This window comes from Electrona antarctica (genome assembly GCF_951216825.1).
Source record: "Electrona antarctica genome assembly, chromosome: 8".
Lineage (NCBI taxonomy): Eukaryota > Metazoa > Chordata > Actinopteri > Myctophiformes > Myctophidae > Electrona > Electrona antarctica.
In genome coordinates this window covers 32,379,742-32,386,566 of record NC_136789.1, presented here as the reverse complement: position 1 = coordinate 32,386,566, position 6,825 = coordinate 32,379,742, and positions in this window count along the sequence as shown.

Sequence of the window (6,825 nt, the reverse complement as noted above, 5' to 3'; positions counted from 1 at the left end):
GCATGTTGGTTGTAGGTAATGTCAGGCGATTCCAGATTTCCCAGTAGGCTATGTTGATTATCACATACTGGGGGTATTTCTAAGGTGCTGATTACGAACATTTTCGATTTTCTTGATTATCGGGTGATAACATCCGAAACGGGTGCTAATGTGAACAAAACCAGAGCAGTGTAGGCTACGTGTGCCGGCCGGGGACCCCTAGCCTGGCTAATAAGCCAGACCGAATCAGCCGTTGGCAAAAAAAAAGAAATCACACGACAGTGTGATTTGAGTCTGGCTTATTAGCCAGGCTAGGGGACCCCCCCAGGGGTCCAGGGGGGTCCCCAGGGGGTCCTTGAGGGAGTTCCAAAGGGTCCCCAGCTATTAGGTTTGGAACCAAATGGATCCTTATGGCTCTGTAACTCATGGAACCTTAAATGGACGGGTCCATTTGGTTCCATTTTTACACTCTCAGAGTTAAATTAACATTGTACAATATACATTGGGGTCCCAGAGATAGAAATGCCGCCCATTAAATAGGGGACCGTAGCCGAATTCAGGTCAAACTGGGGGTCCTTGACATGAAAATGGTTGAAAATCACTGCTGGAGCCGTAAACATCTTCTCTTATGGGGGTCCTTGGCATATATATTTTCAAATGGGGGGCTAATGAGTATCAGTTTGGGGGTCCTTGACATGGAAACGTTTGGGAACCCTTGCCTTATCGTATTTGTCTGTTTTTTCCTTCTCCTTCTTCTTCTTCCACCACAAATAGCAGTTCACTAGGAAAGACCAAACATCAGACATGAGAACCTTTTAGATGGTTTATTGAATAGATGTGGCGCGTGGACGTTTATGTACTCGTCGCATGGGGGAGGAGCATGGGACGTGAGGCATAGACGGCCACGGCAGGACAGGTGAGGGTGAAGCCAGCATGGTCATCGAAGGTCAGCACCACACGCTTTCTTGCAAGAGTGCGGTGTGCGGCTTAGATGGCCAGGGGCGGGAGGGGATGCCATAGCGGGCCTGATCATCCAAGGTCACGACCCCACGCAAGCGTGAAGTGCGCGGCTTGGGTGGTCGGGGCACGCATGACATGGGGCGCCGGCGTGACCATCCAGGGGCATCACTACTCGCGAACGTGTAGCATGCGGCTTGGATTGTCAGGTCGGGGGGGGGATGCCATTAAAGGTGCTCAGCAAGAACATCGAAGGTCATCACCGCACGCGAGCGTGCAGTGTGCGGCTTAGATGGCGCGGGGCACGAATGGCATCGGGTGCTTGATCATCGAAGGTCAGCACCACAGGCTTTCTTGCAAGAGTGCGGTGTGCGGCTTAGATGGTCAGAGCACAGGTGAGGGCGTGGGGCATGAATGACGTCGACGTGAGCACAGGACGTCGGCGACAGGGATCAGGGCGTGGGGCATGAATGACGTCGACGTGAGCACGGGACGTCGGCGACAGGGATCAGCATGAATGACGTCGACGTGAGCACAGGACGTCGGCGACAGGGATCAGCATGACTGACGTCGACGTGAGCACAGGACGTCGGCGACAGGGATCAGGTTCGAGGGGGCGTGGACCCAGGTACTTTGGCTTAGGGGTCGAGGCGAGCGCCTGTGTGATTGTGTTGGAACCCCAAAAGTATCTTACCCTCGGGTTACGAGACCATGGAGAGCTGGGCATTGTGCAGGTCCGGGGCGTTGGTGCGGATGTAGCCGTGGTAGGCCTGGGACGACCACCGGCCGAGGATCTGGATCACGTGGTCGGGAACTCCCTTGCTCGAAGCCGTGGATGCTGCTCCGATTCTGAAGGAGTGGCCTGAGAAGTGTTCTGGGGAGATTCCCGCTTTGGTGAGGACCAGGCGGAGGTGGGAATGGAACCAGCTGCGGGTGGCGACTGAACCACAAACTGGTCCGTTTTGCTGTGCTTGATGGTGAAGATGAGGGAGGAAGTGCTGTGGATGGTTAGGTCGGCCAGCCTGGGATGGAGAGCTGGGTCGAACCTGGAGTTGGAGGAGGTGAACTCCGAGCATCTCAAAAACCCAAAAAAGCTAAAGGAACATGGCCTCGAGCGTGGCGTCGGTGTGGGGGTCTGAGTAGCCTGTGCGGAGGATGTGGATGCAGCTGGTTAGGATTTCGGCTGTGAGGGGTTGGCGTTGGGGGGGGAGTTTTGGCTCGATCCTCTGGAAGCCTTTGAGTAGGAGGGTGGTCTGAGGATGTTGTATGGATGGATGGGGAGAGCCGGTTATGAGTTTTGTGAAGAAGTTGATGCCGCACAGGTAGACTCGGATGGTTGATGACCTGGCGGTTGTGGAATGGAGGTAACTGATGTAGGAAGAGAGGGTGATGAGGTCCGAGGATGGGAAGTGGACGTGGAAGAGGGTGTGGAAGGACTGGAAGTTCTTCCAGGCTGTCCAGTAGGAGGAGAGGGTGGATGGGGCAATGCCTTGCAGGATCATGTGCCGGGAGTGGGTGAGGAGGTGGTGAAACGGGTGGTTTAGGGGAAGGTCATCTCCGAAAAGGGTGGAACCGGGGTTGGTGTCGGGTCGGCTTCTGGGGCCAAGCTCCTGAATCTCTTTGTTGATGGTGTGCACTGTAGTGAGGTTGTCGGACTGGATCAGGATGGACCTGCTGGCCCGGGCTGCTGTTGTTGCGCTGTTGCTGAGCTGGGCAACGCGGGTGCCTGTTTGTTGGTGCAGTTGATGCGGGTGTGAGCTTTGCCACAGAAGGTGCAGATATGAAGCATGCGGCATGAGGACATGTCGCAGCCGCCTTCGTTGTAGTTGTTACATAGCATCTTGCTCCCTATGAACAGGAGCGGACGGCCGCGCCTGTCTCTGGCGTGGCTGGGGGAGGGAAGGGGTTTGGTGGAGGTGGTGACGCTTAGGAGGGAGGGGATGGTGGAGCTGGTTTGGAATGGAGCATGGGGGCGGGGTTCTGGGGCTATGAAGGTGCAGAGGGTGGTGGGGTGGGTGGGGCAGTTGCAAAGACTGCAAGCTTCGGAGGTTTTTCCTGCAAAAATCCGGCAGTATAGCTCCAGGTCGAGGGAGCCCCAGTACGTGCCTGTATTAAATTGCTGGAGTCTGGAGGCGGCCCTGGCAGAGAATTGTCGATGATACTCGTAAAAAAGGCTGCCTCCGAAGCGGGCGCAAAGGTCCATGCACAGATAGAGGTGGTCATCGAGCTCTTGGCGGCGGGAAGGATAGGTGGTGCAGAGGATGTCGCGGAAAATGGAGAAGGCTAATACAAACTCGGTGGGTGTGAGGACGGAGGAAGTGGATGGGGAGAGGTCGCGGAGAGTGATGGAGACTCCTTCTACGGTGACGGATCGGTGTTGGGCGGTGCTGGCGGAGGGGCGGATGAGGGAGGAAAGGTCAGTGTCCATACCTTGGAGGATTTGGGATCGGAGGGATGAGGAGACCATGGGGGCGTTGAGGGCGATGGCTGATGGCGGGACGGGTGCTGGCGTGGCTGTAGCAAGGGAGAAGGAAGGAGGGGGGGGGGGGGTTGGGGAACACTGGGTGGGGGGGGAGAAAAGACATGTTAAATTGAGGGGCACTGGGCGCTGCTGGGGGATATCCTAGTGTGGCTGGGGGACCTCCTAGGGCCGCTGGGGGACCTCCTAGGGAAGATGGAGCCTGGAATGGGAAAGATAGGTTGTACTGGAGGAGGGGGGAGGTGGGGTGGGGGGGGTGGAGGTGGGGTGCTGCGGCCTGCTGGAAATAGGAGGGAGGGACGGGTGGGGCAGGAGGGAGAAAACCAGGTGGAATTAGGGTAGTGTGTGGTGGATGGAGGATACTGGCCGTTTGCATGGTAGATGGGGCTGAAGTGGCTGGAGCTCCTATGGTTGAGTGGTGGGAATGGAGATGGTGGGTGTCTGGGGAGAATGAGTGTCTCTTGAATGTCACTGTGGCAGCGGAACGCTGCGTGACGTCACCGGAGCGGGACGGAGCCGCCGACTTTGTGGCGGCGCCGCCGCGCGACGTGGCAGCCCGACGCGAGGGGTTTCCGCGACGCGACGGCGCTGCCTGCTGTGCGACGACGCCACCACTCGGCCGAGCGGACGCCCGAGAAGCGTCTCCTGGGCTGGGTGGATGACGCGTGACGTCACGGCTGTGCGACGAACTCGCGTTGGCTGGCGAGGCTGCTGTTGTTACGCTGTTGCTGAGCTGAGCAACGCGGGTGGATGTGAGGAGAGTAAACAAGGCTAGCTTGTTTGCTGAGCGGGTGAAGTTGATGCCCTTGGTGATGAGGGCTCTTTGAAGGCCGACTACGGTCCAATCCGACACGAGCGTTGGTGCTGGTAGGTTGGAGCCGCGCGGAGAGGCGACAGGAAGGCTGGTAGGAGAAGCCGCTGCTGCTTGAGCCTGCTGGCCGAGGCGGCGGGATGAGGTGCGGGATGGCTTGGGCTGCTGGACCGGTACCGGGTTCTGCTGGTGCCCGTCTCCTGACGGGGAGGAACGTGGACCCTCGTGGAACTCCCGGGGTGTCCGATCCATGGACGTGGCGGAACCGGGAGGTACGATCACGACTGACCTGAGCCTACCGCGGAGGTGCTCTGGGGTGTCGGGCACGAAGAGGAGGTCGGCGGCGACGACGGCTCGGTGAGTACCGGTGTCGGCGGCGGCGGGTTCGTTGGCGGGTATGCCGACGAATAGATCCTCGTTGTCCGAGGCGTGGATATTCAGCTGGGCTGCCATACTGAACGTTGGTTTGCGAGCTGAGGTGAGCTAGATGAGAAAATATACTCGTATATGTTCTCTTGGCGTTGGTGTGTGCTTGTTTACTGGAAACTGGCACACTGGCATTTTTTAAACTTGCGTTTAAATACCCCCGGTGGTAGGTGAGGGAGGAGTGGCCAGGTTGGTTGGAGGTGGGTGAGTGGTTGGCAAGGGTGGCAAGGGTGGAGTTGGCAGTGGCAGGTGGGTTGAGCTAGGTAGTCATCTGCTTGGCCAAACCTCCCGAACCTCAGTTGTTCCAACTCCATTTCTGGCTGAACCGTGCAGTCGGTTTTCACGAAATGTGGCATTATGGTAGAGGGCTATGCCAAACAGTGAGGACAAGAAGCCCACAACCATTGGCCACATGGTGGCGCTATAGCACTCAATAGAAATAACTAACTTTGAATAGGCATAGCTCATGAACCGTTTGAGCGTCAGCAATACAACTTTGATAGACATATGCGTCTCCTCATGTCGAACAACTTTCATGTTCTGACTTTTGACTTCTGACCTTTAGATCAGCCACTATTTTGAATTAGCCGATGCACATTTTCTTCTGTCGGTGCTCCAGGCCAAACCGTGCAGTTGTTCTTTACGAAATGTGCCAATATGGTAGAAGGGAAGGCTATGTCACCCTGCTTAGACACAAAGCCAAGCCCACAGCCATTGCCAAAGGATGGCGCTATAGCGCTCAATTAAAAAATGCTAACTTTGAACAGGCATAGCTCATGAACCGTTTGACTGCCAGCAATAAGTAAGTAAGTCAGAGAGACTTAAGTTATTGTCGGTATATCAGCCAGGGATATCCCCGTTTCAATGCGCTAGATGGAATGCTGAGGTGGAGTGCCTTTTAATATCAATGCATTGCTGGATTCAAATTTTGTCAAAAGTGTGTAGCCTAAATAGCTGATCTACAAGCTCAAAGTGTCACACCGCAAGTCTCTGTGAGGTTGTAGATCGTCTATTTTCCACTATTCCACAGTCATCACACACTTACTTGAATCCCATCTATCTATCTATTTATCTATCTATCTATCTATCTATCTATCTATCTATCAGTTCCTGGATTATTTTGTAGCGCATGCGTGGAAAACCTTTGACCCGGAAGTGCTTGTTTGCATCATGTCACTTGGCTGCGTCTAGTTTTGTGATGGCGTTGCTTGGCAGTTGTAGTTCCAATTGTAAAGCCAGGGAAGGATGCTGCAAAGCCAGGATCATAAAGGCCTATAGCACTGACAGCAGTACTGTGCAAAATAATGGAAAGAATGGTGACGGACAGGCTAGTATATAAACTAGAGAAGCAGGGGTGGTTTAGCCCAGTACAGAGTGGGTTCCGTAGAGGTAGGGGCACCATGGACTCTGATATCCCTGGAATCGGATATAAAGAAGGCCATGATTAACAAGGAGGGACTGGTAGTAATGTTTTTGGACATTGAAAAAGCCTATGACATGTTGTGGAAAGAGGGACTAGCCATAAAACTCTATGATGCAGGAATTCGAGGGCGCCTACTAAATTGGATTCAGGACTTCCTAAAGAACAGGGTAATACAGGTCAGAGTGGGTGAGGCCCTATCAGATGGGACCAGCATTGACAATGGAACACCGCAGGGGAGTGTAATCAGTCCAGTGTTATTCGATATAATGATCAATGACATATTTCAGGACCTGTTCGCAGATGATGGAGCTGTCTGGAAAAAAGGCAGAGATATTAATTTTATAACAAAGAGTATGCAGGGAGCTATAAACAAAATAACGGACTGGGGAAATAGGTGGGGGTTTAAGATATCAGTGGAAAAAACAAAGTATGTTGTCTTCGGGAACAAGAGAAACAAGGGAGATGGCCTGTGTATGTATGGGCAGGAAATAGAGAGGGTTAAGGATTTCAAACTGCTAGGAGTTCACTTTGATTTTATTTTATTTAGCGAATGCAAAGTCCTTTAGCCAAGCGGTTGCCTCCTGGTCTGCTGTATGGAGGGCAGGAGGCAACCGCTTGGCTAAAGGACTTTGCATTCGCTAAATCAAATCAAATCAAATCAAAGTGAACTCCTAGCAGTTTGAAACTTTGATGAAAGGCTAACTTGGAAAAAGCACATAGACAGCATTGTATGCAAAGGTGAAAAGGTGA